Here is a 15,255-nt window from a genome sequence, read left to right on the forward strand (position 1 = left end):
TCCTTAATGGCAACATATTTCCTATATAGTGCACTACTTTGGCCATAACATGGGCCGTGATCAAAAGTAATGCACTATATAGGGAATAGGCTGCTATTTGAGATGGAGGCACTTTCACTGGCTGTCTTTGAAAGTCGACTAGTGTGTGAGTGACACTCAATCAGTGTCCTTGCCTGCTTTAAACACTGGGATTTAGGGGGAGGATTTGTCTCTGACATTATTGGTATATTCTCTCTCTTGCACCATGGGTGGGTTATGAAGGAAGATCTTACAGTAAAATGAGAAGTGTATTCTCTACCTGGTCCAACTCCATTCATCTGGGGCTCAGCATGCAGTCCATAAGCAGGATGGATAGAGGACCAAAACGCAGTGGTGGGCCGTCAGGGCAGGCAAGGCCTTCTCTGCTGGCCTAAACATCATCAGAATATATATATTTTTTTATATATTTTCCCACAAATATGTATTAAATTATTCCCCAGAGTAAGAGTTATACTCTTCATTTCATAGCTTTCCTCTTGGTTGCACTGCTTCCAGCCCCAGGTCGAGATTTGGAGGGCTGGTCTTTATGTTAGATCTTTTATCCAATCATATTCAGCCATCATGTGTTGCCAGGGGTCTAAAATCTGCCCTCGGGCCTTCAGAATCAACAGTGCGGGCGCTTGTAGCTTAAAGTGAATGGAAATTAAAATGTAGTGTCAACCAATCAGCTTGGCTATTGTACGCCTGCTGGCTGGCTCCAGTGTTACACAGGAGCCAGCTAGCACGCGTAGTGCGTGCATGTCTTTTGATTGGATTCCCAATATTGAGAGGCAGGTCCTATATGGGCAGGTCTATGCAGAATCTCAGAACTAGGAAACTGAATTTGATAAACAAATTAATTTGCGTACTTAAGCTGTTTTTTCAACCCACAATGGCAGAAGGAGAAGATATCGATTTGGTCGACGATATAATTGTAACACCATTCTCAAGACAAACTTTGCAAGAAAAGTTAGACATTGTCAGGAGAGGTCAACGCCGACGCTACAAAGCCTGTCACAGACGGGAAAGGGGTTCGTTCGCCACTTTCAAAGTTCCAACTACCAGCGCTACAAATGGCTCACAGGCTCCGAGAAGCACTGCAAACTGTACTGCTGGGAATGCCTATTATTTGCAAGTGATCGATTTAGTGTTTGGAGCCACACTGGCTTTGCAAACTTGAGTTGTCTAACCAAGGCAGCAACGAGACACCAAAGTACGGCTGGGCACTTACAAGCAATGGTGCTTTTGAAAACCTTTGGGGACACCCGAGTGGATCTACAGCTCAATGAACAAGCGCGCAGGGCAACGAAGCTGCACAATGAAAAGGTATTGTACACTTCCCCTGCAATTCTCTGAATAAAAATGTCAATTTCAAGGTGACACAACGCCTGGGTATACTGCGTTTCTGTCTAAATGTATAGTGTCTAGAGCCTTGGCACCATAATGATGGTAATAAGAGGTGGATTAATTCGGGTGGGACTGTGTAGGACTTCACTGAAGGCCCAGGCCCCAGGCCCACGGCACGCCACTGCCAAAACGTATCCTCAACTACTACCACAAGTACCCTGCCCCATCTCCACAATAACTTCCTCCCACCCAGGACTAAGATGTTGTCTTGTTACCAGGAAGCTGCTATTATTGGTTGTTTGGTGCTGCTGACCCCTGGGGTCGCCTGGTCTTTCATATTCCCAGCTCTTAGCCAAAGTGATTCTGACAGCCACATTAAAATGCAAATTCCTTCCTGCCTTCCTCCTCATTCTGCTCATTGCCATTTTGTCACTTTCCCTCTCCTCGTGTGGTGGGTGGGTGGCGGCAAAGGAATTAGAACCGTTGGCCCAGGGGTTGAATATTCAGATGGTCAGCTGATTGCAGTAGCATCCCAAATGGTACCCTTTTGTCTTTATAGTACACTACTTTTGACGAGGGCCCTGGCCATTTGGAACAAAGCCATAGTGATGTTACCCCTGCTTTCATCTCACACCTCCTCTTCTCTCTCCACCTAATACCCATCACTTAGTTCTGCTGCCAAGACTACCCACAGGCCTCTAGTGCTCATAAAGAGGGCTGGAGTGGGTGTGAGTGAGTGTGAGATACACACACAAACAGTAAAACATCCAATTGGACAGGCTGTAAGGGGCCCTCCATCTCGCCAACCCCACCACTCCTCCACAACGCTGTACAACTTCCACTGATTAGATGTATTCTATCTCTCATCTGTCTCTCCATTCATGGTCAGTTCCATTGTTTTACAGCACTGGAGACCTGTTTGCTGTCCTATATGCTCCAATAAGGAACCATAAGCATTTAATTCAGAATAGCAGTTAGGACAAAATGAACCGTCATAATGAAGCAAAGTCCCAAAATGTGTGTGTTTTTGCTTTTGTGAGCTTTTGTGTGTGAGTGTGTGTGTGCATGTATGTGTGTGTTTGTACAGTATGTGTGTGTGCTGAAGTCTCATTTCCTGAGTCATTCTGTCCTCTGCTGGATGTCCTTCCCCTGTCCCTCTTCCTCCCTCCCTCTTCCCCGTGTATTTGTGTTGAATTGGTAATATCCTGGATGAGGTGGGTGGGGAGCAGTCAAGTACAGCAGAACCAGTCTGCTGGAGTCCTTCCAAAAGACAAGTGACCTCCTGGGCAGTCTGCACAGGTGTCCTGTGTTTTCCACTCTGTCACCTCGGCTCCTGCCCACCACATCTCAGCATGGCAGTACACACACACTCGCACATGAGCTAAGTGCCTTTTAAGCTCGCTTCGAGGCAAGCTACACTGAACCGAGTATGAGAGCACCAGCTGTTTCGGACGAGTTTGTGATCTCGCTCTCCATAGCTGATGTGAGTAGGACTTTTAAACAGGTTAACATTCACAAGGCCGCAGGGCCAGACAGATTACCAGGATGCGTACTCAGATGAGACCGTCTATAGGGCGAAGGTCAGTGACCTGGCAGTAAGGTGGCAGGACAACAACCTCTCCCTCAAAGTCAGCAATACAAAGGTGCTGATCGTGGAACACAGGAAATGGAGGGCCAAGTACACTCCCTTCCACATAGAAGGGGCTGTAGTTGAGCAGGCCGAGAGCTACACCACGGCAAGTGGTACCGATGCACCAAGTCTGGAATCAACAGGACCCTGAACAGCTTCTACCCCTTACTTACTTACTTACTTAACCCTTATTTTACCAGGTAAGCTGACTGAGAACACATTCTCATTTATAGCAACCCCCAAGCCATAAGACTGCTAAAATGGTAGCTACCCATACTATCTGCATTGACCCTTATTGCATTAACTCTTTTGACTCATCACGTACACTACTGCTACTGTTAATGATCTATTATGTTGCTTAGTCACTTTATCCCTAACTATATATACACATACTATCTACTGTACCTAAATTACCTCGTAGCCCTGCACATTGACTCGGTACTGGTACCCAGTGTATATAGCCAAGTTATCATTACTCATTGTATATTTATTCCTTGTGATATTTTTTTCTATTATTTCCAATTTGTTCTCTCTGCATTGTTGGGAAGGGCCCTTAATTAAGCATTTCACTATTAGTTTACACCTGTTGTTTATTAAGTATGTGCCAAATAAATGGAATTTGATTTGACACACACACACAGGCACGATACCCACATACCGCTGATTTACCAAATAACCCCAAAATAGTCCTTCTCTTGTCTCAGGTCCTTTTCAGTGGTCTTTGCCAGAGGAGAGAGGAGAATCTGCTTTGAACTGCAGGGGATACCATAATCACACTTCACAGAGGCACACAGTGTCAGTTCATATCTCAGCTCCAGACCGTTATTAAAACACACAGGGATGTTTCTGACATCAAACACGTCCTGGTGTCAGAAGGTTTCCACATAGTACCCAGTAAATCAGGAGAATCAGGCAAATCTTTAGACCAACAGAAATAAATCTTCTGTTTTTGTTATGTTACCCCCTGGAGCACCTTTAGTCCCTCTCATCTCGCTGTGCACAGTGTTTATGTGCATCCATAAATCAACAGCTTTCAGGCCATAGGGTTGGATTATCTCCCTGCTATTGACTGACTGACTGACTGAACTTCATATGTGTGTGTGTGTGTGTTTAGAGTTTGTGGAGACTGTCAGCACTAGTCTGGCTGGCATCAGGAGCACAGGGCTGGACAGGCTTCAACACTAAAGCCTAAAGCCTGTTTTGGGCTGAGTCATGCATCCATGAGACGTATTGGAACCGTCCTTGATGCCTTGGTTTGTTCATTACAGTGAATCCAGACAGATATCCCCGGCTCCTCTCGTAACCCTTTATAACCATGAATGGGGTAAATGTTCAATATGACATCCAGTCTTGGTTATGGAGAATCAAAGAATCAAATAAAATGTATTTGTAAAGCACTTCTTACATCAGCTGATGTCACAAAGTGCTGTACAGAAACACAGCCTAAAACCCCAAACAGTAAGCAATGCAGTTGTAACAGTATACCTTCCGTCCCTCTCCTCGCCTTTAACCAGGGACCCTCTGCACACATCGACAACAGCCACCCTCGAAGCATCATTACTCATCGCTTCACAAAAGCTGCAGCCCTTGCAGAGCAAGGGGAACAACTACTTCAAGGTCTCAGAAGCGAGTGACATCACCGATTGAAACGCTATTAGTGCGCACCCCGCTAACTAGCTAGCCATTTCACATCGGTTACACAGGTGTAGAAGCACGGTGGCGAGGAAAAACTCCCTAGAAAGGGCGGAACCTAGAAAGAAACCTAGAGAGGAACCAGGCTATGAGGGGTTGCCAGTCCTCTTCTGGCTTAGCCAGGTGGAGTTTATAACAGAACATGGCCAAGCTGTTCAAATAGATGACCAGCAGGGTCAAATAAAATTAATATCACAGTGGTTGTAGAGGGTGCAACAGGTCAGCACCTGAGGAGTAAATGGCATTTGGCTTTTCATAGCCTATCATTCAGTGTATCTCTACCGCTCCTGCTGTCTCTAGAGAGTTGAAAACAGCAGGTCTGGGACAGGTAGCACGTCCGGTGAATAGGTCAGGGTTCCATAACGGCAGGCAGAACAGTTGAAACTAGTGCAGCAGCACGACCAGGTATACTTGGGACAGCAAGGAATCATCAGGCCAGGTAGTCCTGAGGCTCAGGTCCTCAGAGAGAAAGAGAGAGAGAGAGAGAGAGAGAGAGAGAGAGAGAGAGAGAGAGAGAGAGAGAGAGAGAGAGAGAGAGAGAGAGAGAGAGAGAGAGAGAACAAAAAAAGAGAGAGAATTAGAGAGAGACTTGAATTTACACAGGACACAGGAGAAGAGGGAATAGGACTGGAATGTCGAACTCTGGCCCTGGGTCTTTTGAACAGAAATCCTCCCAGTCAACAAAAAAATGACAGGAAAATAACTATGTGTCTTTTACCCAAATGGTACCCTATTCTCTATGTAGTGAACTGGTTTTGACCAGAGCCCTAAGGGTGCCATTTTGTGACTCAGCCTATGTCTCTGTAATCCACATTATAGATCCTTCAGCACAACATGTATTGATGCATGTAGACCAGAATAGTGTAACTATGAAACCTGGTTTAGTGTGTAGTTTGTAGTGTTCAGGTATGCCTGTCTACCCAAGGTTTCTTACAGTAAGGGAATGGGGTTCTTCTCCAGGTAAACCTCCTGTTGCTGTAGTTTTCCTGTTTTGGAAGGCATTGGTTTAGTTTGTGCCAACATTAAAACATACCGTAACATTGTTAAAACCCCTACCATCATGACCAGACAACCGCACATGCAGCTATCATAGTGATCGAACCCATGGCTCATAACTGTTCCAGGTTGGACGAGGGACAAAATCATCACATCTATAAGAGACAGATTGGCTTGATTGACACAGGTGGCCCTCAGAAACCTCACCTATGCATGCACACATGCCTGGCCAGCATTAAAGGCTGCTGAATGGAGGACGGCTCATAATAATGGCTGCAACGGAGCTAATGGAATGTCATCAAACACATGGAAACCATGTATTTGATGTATTTGATATCATTCCTATTCTGTTCCAGCCATTACCACAATCCTGTCCTCCCCAATTAAAGTGCCACCAACCTCCTGTGCTGGCCATGCTGGGCGTCCAGCTGTCAGTTTACTGTGGCCAGTGTAAAGAGTGACAAACAGCCAAGGGAATTTAGCGTCACAGTGATAGGGGCCAGGGGGCGGTCTGCTGAGGCATCTGCCATCCACACCATTGTTCCAGATAGAACCATAGCAGGCAGACAAAGGGCCACCAGGGGCCACCAGGGGCCCGGTGTAAAACATACTGAGGAGAAGTTCACCATCCACAGCTACACTAGAGCAGACAGACACCACAGAACAGACAGACACCACAGAGCAGACAGACACCACAGAACAGACAGGCACAACAGAACAGCCAGACACCACAGAGCTGACCTACACACACAAGCACACATGCACACGCACACACACAGACGACGTGTTCAGAAGACACACAAAGGAACTATAGAAGACTGTAAGATGTACATATTTCATAAAACTCCAGGACAGAACATCATCAATCAAACTGCAGCGGTTCAGGATCGGAGCCATTTCTGTTTCAGAGTTCACAAGTTTCAAAGCCCCCCTTCATCAAAGGCGAGCAGAGCAGAGCATGGATTGAGAGAGTACCAACCGCCGTCATTAATTTAGCCAGCCCTTAAACCTGGAGTTACCCGTTAATGACAGTCAAACAATCGCACTCTAACAACAGACTGGTGCTTCTGATCCTTTGTAGCTCAGTTGGTAGAGCATGGTGCTTGTGATGCCAGGGTAGTGGGTTTGATTCTTGGAACCACCATACATAACATTTGTGCACGCATGACTGTAAGTAGCTTTGGATTTTAAAAAAGTCTGCTGAAAGGCATATATTATTGTTAATAGCTCAGGACACCTCCATAGAGAATTAATTGCAGAAAATGATTTTCTCTGTCTCATGATGCCCATTAGCCTCAGAGCAGTGGCTCGCCATGCAGTGGCCTCAGAGCAGTGGCATGGTTCAGCTTTTTACTCTCACTCTCACTCTGCCCTTCTCTTACAGATCCAGTTATTAGTGCATTACCTCTGACCTCATACGTTAATGGTTTCCAGAAAGGCGTGGAATCTGATTACTGTTAAACACAATCTAATGGGCTATCTCTCCATCCATTATTAGTGCATAACCTCTGACCTCATACGTTAATGGTTTCCAGAAAGGTGTGGAATCTGATTACTGTTAAACACAATATAATGGGCTATCTCTCCATCCATTATTAGCACATTACCTCTGACCTCATACGTTAATGTTTTCCAGAAAGGTGTGGAATCTGATTACTGTTAAACACAATATAATGGGCTATCTCTCCATCCAGTTATTAGTGCATAACCTCTGACCTCATACGTTAATGGTTTCCAGAAAGGTGTGGAATCTGATGACTGTTAAACACAATCTAATGGGCTATCTCTCCATCCAGTTATTAGTGCATAACCTCTGACCTCATACGTTAATGGTTTCCAGAAAGGTGTGGAATCTGATGACTGTTAAACACAATCTAATGGGCTATCTCTCCATCCAGTTATTAGTGCATTACCTCTGACCTCATACGTTAATGGTTTCCAGAAAGGTGTGGAATCTGATGACTGTTAAACACAATCTAATGGGCTATCTCTCCATCCAGTTATTAGTGCATTACCTCTGACCTCATACGTTAATGTTTTCCAGAAAGGCGTGGAATCTGATGACTGTTAAACACAATCTAATGGGCTATCTCTCCATACATTATTAGTGCATTACCTCTGACCTCATACGTTAATGGTTTCCAGAAAGGTGTGGAATCTGATTACTGTTAAACACAATCTAATGGGCTATCTCTCCATCCAGTTATTAGTGCATAACCTCTGACCTCATACGTTAATGGTTTCCAGAAAGGTGTGGAATCTGATTACTGTTAAACACAATATAATGGGCTATCTCTCCATCCATTATTAGCACATTACCTCTGACCTCATACGTTAATGTTTTCCAGAAAGGCGTGGAATCTGATGACTGTTAAACACAATCTAATGGGCTATCTCTCCATCCAGTTATTAGTGCATTACCTCTGACCTCATACGTTAATGGTTTCCAGAAAGGCGTGGAATCTGATTACTGTTAAACACAATCTAATGGGCTATCTCTCCATCCATTATTAGTGCTCCTATATTGAGTACTTAAGTGTTTGTCCCATCTTGGGCTGTTTTGGTCAATGATTTTATTTTAGTTTATTTTTCGGGAATCATGACATTTTCCTTTTATTTGTCTAACAGAGAAATACTCATACTCTAACATTGTGCCATATTCAATCCCTTAAAATGTGTTCGCTTTCCATGTTGTTTTAAATCAGCACTTCAATGCCGTGACGTGGTGTAAGCTGTTTAAAGCTCTACCTCAGAGAGAAGATTTCATTTGAATGCAATTGACAGGGCTGTACTAGAGCCGGTTGTGAACTTCAAGTTCTTTTGTGTCCACATTACCAACAAATTATCACGGTACAAACACACCAAGACAGTTGTGAAGATGGCACGAAAATGCCTATTCCTCGTCAGGAGAAATTTTAAAAATGACATGCTTCTATCCCCAAGCCATAAGACTGCTGGACCGTTAATCAAATGGCTACCCAGAGTATTTGCATTTTTTAAGCTGCTTCTACTCGCTGTTTACTATCTATGCATAGTAACTTTTCCCCCATGTACATGTACATATGAACTCTATTACCTCGACTAACCCTTACCACCCGCACATTGACCTGGAACCGGTACCCCCTGTATATAGCCTCGTTATTGTTATTTTATTGTGTTACTTTTTTTTACTTCAGTTTATTTTGCTAATAGTGTCTTACTCTGCATTGTTGGTTAAGGGCTTGTAAGTAATCATTTCAAGGTAATGATTACTGTTGTTTTCGTCGCATGGTGTGGTGTGAAGTGTCTATATTTTTTATAAACAGAACTAATTGAAGAACATTTGGGGATGAAATTCTACCTCTGCCATAGCATTACATTGCCAGAAGAGTTATTCTGCTGTACCTTTTTGGTATAATACACCTTTTACCGGTTGATGGTCTTCTGGGTCGACTATGACAGCATGGTATCAGAGCCAGGGAAGGTTAGTGTATCAAGGTATCAGGGCCAGCGAAGGTTAGACCGGAAACATGACCGAATACAAACAGTGTAGCTATTCCCTCCGCAAGGCAATCAAACACGCTAAGCGTCAGTATAGAGACAAAGTAGAATCACAATTCAACGGCTCAGACACAAGAGGCATGTGGCAGGGTCTACAGTCAATCACGGATTAGAAAAAGAAAACCAGCCCAGTCACGGACCAGGATGTCTTGCTCCCAGGCAGACTAAATAACTTTTTTGCCCGCTTTGAGGACAATACAGTGCTACTGACACGGCCCGCAACCAAAACATGCGGACTCTCCTTCACTGCAGCAGAGGTGAGTAAAACATTTAAACATGTTAACCCTCGGAAGGCTGCAGGCCCAGCCGGCATCCCCAGCCGCGCCCTCAGAGCATGCGCAGACCAGCTGGCTGGTGTGTTTATGGACATATTCAATCAATCCTTATCCCAGTCTGCTGTTCCCACATGCTTCAAGAGGGCCACCATTGTTCCTGTCCCCAAGAAAGCTAAGGTAACTGAGCTAAACGACTACCGCCCCGTAGCACTCACTTCCGTCGTCATGAAGTGCTTTGAGAGACTAGTCAAGGACCATATCACCTCCACCCTACCTGACACCCTAGACCCACTCCAATTTGCTTACCGCCCAAATAGGTCCACAGACGATGCAATCTCAACCACACTGCACACTGCCCTAACCCATCTGGACAAGAGGAATACCTATGTGAGAATGCTGTGCATCGACTACAACTCAGCATTTAACACCATAGTACCCTCCAAACTCGTCATCATGCTCGAGACCCTGGGTCTCGACCCCACCCTGTGCAACTGGATACTGTACTTCCTGACGGGCCGCCCCCAGGTGGTGAGGGTAGGTAACAACATCTCCACCCCGCTGATCCTCAACACTGGGGCCCCACAAGGGTGCGTTCTGAGCCCTCTCCTGTACTCCCTGTTCACCCACGACTGCGTGGCCACGCGCGCCTCCAACTTAATCATCAAGTTTGCGGACGACACAACAGTGGTAGGCTTCATTACCATTAACGACGAGACGGCCTACAGGGAGGAGGTGAGGGCCCTCGGAATGTGGTGTCAGGAAAATAACCTCACACTCAACGTCAACAAAACTAAGGAGATGATTGTGGACTTCAGGAAATAGCAGAGGGAACACCCCCCCTATTCACATCGATGGGACAGTAGTGGAGAGGGTAGTAAGTTTTAAGTTCCTCTGCGTACACATCACAGAGACACTGAATTGGTCCACCCACACAGACAGCATAGTGAAGAAGGTCCAGCAGCGCCTGTTCAATCTCAGGAGGCTGAAGAAATTCGGCTTGTCACCAAAAGCACTCACAAACTTCTACAGATGCACAATCGAGAGCATCCTGTCGTGCTGTATCATCGCCTGGTACGGCAACTGCTCCGCCCACAACCGTAAGGCTCTCCAGACGGTAGTGAGGTCTGCATAACGCATCATCGGGGGCAAACTACCTGCCCTCCAGGACACCTACCCCACCCGATGTTACAGGAAGGCCATTAAGATCATCAAGGACAACAACCACCCGAGCCACTGCCTGTTCACCCCGCTATCATCCAGAAGGAGAGGTCAGTACAGGTGCATCAAAGCTGGGACCGAGAGACTGAAAAACAGCTTCTATCTCAAGGCCATCAGACCACCACTAACATTGAGTGGCTGCTGCCAACACACTGACTCAACTCCAGCCACTTTAATAATGGGAATTGATGGGAATTGATGTAAAATGTATCACTCGCCACTTTAAACTATGCCACTTTGTTTACATACTCATCTCATATGTATATACTGTACTCGATACCATCTACTGCATCTTGCCTATGCTGCTCTGTACCATCACTCATTCATATATCTTTATGTACATATTCTTTATCCCTTTACACTTGTGTGTATAAGGTAGTAGTTTTGGAATTGTTAGTTAGAGTACTCGTTGGTTATTACTGCATTGTCGGAACGAGAAGGACAAGCATTTCGCTACACTCGCATTAACATCTGCTAACCATGTGTATGTGACAAATACATTTGATTCAAGGTATCAGGGCCAGCGAAGGAAGGTATATCAAGGTATCAGGGCCAGTGAAGGCTAGTATATAAAGGTATTAGGGCCAGTGAAGGTTAGTATATAAAGGTATCAGGGCCAGTGAAGGTTAGTATATAAAGGTATTAGGGCCAGTGAAGGCTAGTATATAAAGGTATTAGGGCCAGTGAAGGCTAGTTTATAAAGGTATTAGGGCCAGTGAAGGCTAGTATATAAAGGTATTAGGGCCAGTGAAGGCTAGTATATAAAGGTATTAGGGCCAGTGAAGGCTAGTATATAAAGGAATTAGGGCCAGTGAAGGCTAGTATATAAAGGTATTAGGGCCAGTGAAGGCTAGTATATAAAGGTATTAGGGCCATTGAAGGCTAGTATATAAAGGTATCAGGGCCAGTGAAGGCTAGTATATAAAGGTATCAGGGCCAGCGAAGGAAGGTATATCAAGGTATCAGGGCCAGTGAAGGAAGGTATATCAAGGTATCAGGGCCAGCGAAGGAAGGTATATCAAGGTATCAGGGCCAGCGAAGGAAGGTATATCAAGGTATCAGGGCCAGTGAAGGTTAGTATATAAAGGTATTAGGGCCAGTGAAGGTTAGTATATCAAGGTATCAGGGCCAGCGAAGGAAGGTATATCAAGGTATCAGGGCCAGCGAAGGAAGGTATATCAAGGTATCAGGGCCAGCGAAGGAAGGTATATCAAGGTATCAGGGCCAGTGAAGGCTAGTATATAAAGGTATCAGGGCCAGTGAAGGTTAGTATATAAAGGTATCAGGGCCAGTGAAGGTTAGTATATAAAGGTATCAGGGCCAGTGAAGGTTAGTATATAAAGGTATCAGGGCCAGCGAAGGAAGGTATATCAAGGTATCAAGGCCAGTGAAGGTTAGTATATAAAGGTATTAGGGCCAGTGAAGGCTAGTATATAAAGGTATCAGGGCCAGTGAAGGTTAGTAATGTAAAGGTATTAGGGCCAGTGAAGGCTAGTATATAAAGGTATCAGGGCCAGTGAAGGTTAGTATATAAAGGTATCAGGGCCAGTGAAGGTTAGTATATAAAGGTATTAGGGCCAGTGAAGGCTAGTATATAAAGGTATTAGGGCCAGTGAAGGCTAGTATATAAAGGTATCAGGGCCAGTGAAGGTTAGTATATAAAGGTATTAGGGCCAGTGAAGGCTAGTATATAAAGGTATCAGGGCCAGTGAAGGTTAGTATGTATATAAAGGTATTAGGGCCAGTGAAGGCTAGTATATAAAGGTATCAGGGCCAGTGAAGGTTAGTATATAAAGGTATCAGGGCCAGTGAAGGCTAGTATATAAAGGTATCAGGGCCAGTGAAGGTTAGTATATAAAGGTATCAGGGCTGGTGAAGGTTAGTATATAAAGGTATTAGGGCCAGTGAAGGCTAGTGTATAAAGGTATCAGGGCCAGTGAAGGTTAGTATATAAAGGTATCAGGGCCAGTGAAGGCTAGTATATAAAGGTATCAGGGCCAGTGAAGGTTAGTATATAAAGGTATCAGGGCTAGTGAAGGTTAGTATATAAAGGTATTAGGGCCAGTGAAGGCTAGTATATAAAGGTATCAGGGCCAGTGAAGGTTAGTATATAAAGGTATCAGGGCTAGTGAAGGTTAGTATATAAAGGTATTAGGGCCAGTGAAGGCTAGTATATAAAGGTATCAGGGCCAGTGAAGGTTAGTATATAAAGGTATTAGGGCCAGTGAAGGCTAGTATATAAAGGTATCAGGGCCAGTGAAGGCTAGTATATAAAGGTATCAGGGCTAGTAAAGGTTAGTATATAAAGGTATCAGGGCTAGTGAAGGTTAGTATATAAAGGTATTAGGGCCAGTGAAGGTTAGTATATAAAGGTATCAGGGCTAATGAAGGTTAGTATATAAAGGTATTAGGGCCAGTGAAGGCTAGTATATAAAGGTATTAGGGCCAGTGAAGGCTAGTATATAAAGGTATTAGGGCCAGTGAAGGTTAGTATATAAAGGTATCAGGGCTAGTGAAGGTTAGTATATAAAGGTATTAGGGCCAGTGAAGGCTAGTATATAAAGGTATCAAAGACATCAGCCAGCGGTAGCGATGCACAAGGTCTGGACATAACAGGACCCTTAACAGCTTCCACCCGAAAGCCATAAGACTGATAAATAGTTAACCAAATAGCTGCCTGGACTATCTGCATTGACCCTTTTTGCACTAACCCATTTTACTCACATACATTGCTGTTACTGTTTATCCTGTTGCCTAGTCACTTTATCCTCACCTGTATGTACTTAACTACCTCAATTACCTTGTCACCCTGCACATTGACTCGGTACTGGTACCATGTGTATGTAGCCAAGTTATCTATTCTCATTTATTATTACCCTATTTTCTGTAGTTGTATTACTTTTCTATTATTTCTCTGTTTTCTCACCTTTGTGCATTGTTGACTCTTGGTTGAATGTGAATAACAGTATTATAATTGGAAAACTGACAGGTAGCTTATACATTTGCCCTTGAAGTGTGCTGACTAAAAATATAAGCACAACATGCAAGAATTTCTAAGATTTTACTGAGTTAAACTTCATAAAAGGAAATCAGTCAATAAAAACAGATTCATTAGGCCAAAATCTTTGGATTTCACATGACTGGGAATACAGATATTCATCTGTTGGTCAGAGCTACCTTGAAAAAAAGGTAGGGGAGTGGATCAGAAAACCAGTCAATATCTGGTTTCACTACCATTTACCTTATGCAGAGTGACACATCTCCTTCACATAGAATTGATTAGGCTGTTGATTGTGGCCTGTGGAATGGCCACAATGGCCACAATGGCTGTGCGAATTTGCTGGATATTGGCGGGAACTGCAACACGCTGTCATGCAGGTCGATCCAGTGCATCCCAAACATTCAGGCCATGGAAGAACTCTGACATTTTCAGCTTCCAGGAATTATGTACAGATCCTTGCGAAATGGTGCCGTGATTATCATGCTGAAACATGAGGTGATGGTGGCGGATGAATGGCACAGCAATGGGCCTACGGATCTCATCCTGGTTTATCTGTGCATTTAAATTACCATTGATAAAATACAATTGTGTTTGTTGTCCATAGCTTATGCCTGCCCATACCAAAACCCCACCGCTGCCATGGGGCACTTTGTTCGCAACGATGACATCAGCAAACAGCTCGCACACACAGTGCCATACACATGGTCTGCAATTGTGAGGCCTTTTGGACGCACTGCCAAATTATTATCTTGGCAAAGGAGAAAATTCTGACCAACAGGAATGTAAATGCATTTTTGCACGGAATATGTGAGAAATGAGCTTTTTGTGCATAAGAAACATTTCTGGGATCTTTTATTTCAGCTCATGAAACATGGGACCAGCACTTTACATGTTCCGTTTATATTTTCGTTCAGTGTAAATTGAAAAACGTTTCCTACATTCAATATATGACAGAATGACAACTTGAAGGAAAGGACAAAATAATAAGCACAGCATCAACCTGAAGAAATGAAATGAAAGACGTTTTCTCTGCTAAGGTAAAAATACATTAGATCAACAAGTAGTGACAAAACATATATATGTTTCCATTCTCTCTCCTTTTCACTGCCCTTGTCGATAATCTGATTCATCTTCAAGGGTGGTTTGTTTGCGCATGCAGGCACATACATGCACACTTACACACACACACACACACACACACACACACACACACACACACACACACACACACACACACACACACACACACACACACACACACACACACACACACACACACACACACACACACACACACACACACACACACACACACACAGTGATGGGAATCACTCTTCAGACTTTCTTTAGCAATTTCAAATTGGAACAGCCAGTGTGAAATTCTATATCAAAATAACAAGTGATCTTGGAGGAGGGGACTTTGTGCAACCACCATGAAGGTACAATCTAAATTGCTTTTTGATTTACACATTTTTATAAGGGGGAAGCATGCTTTTGATACAATCGAACTCTCCCACAGCCAGGTTCAGAGAAAGGTA

Source organism: Oncorhynchus keta, chromosome 2 (genome assembly GCF_023373465.1).
Source record: "Oncorhynchus keta strain PuntledgeMale-10-30-2019 chromosome 2, Oket_V2, whole genome shotgun sequence".
Taxonomy (NCBI): Eukaryota; Metazoa; Chordata; class Actinopteri; order Salmoniformes; family Salmonidae; genus Oncorhynchus; species Oncorhynchus keta.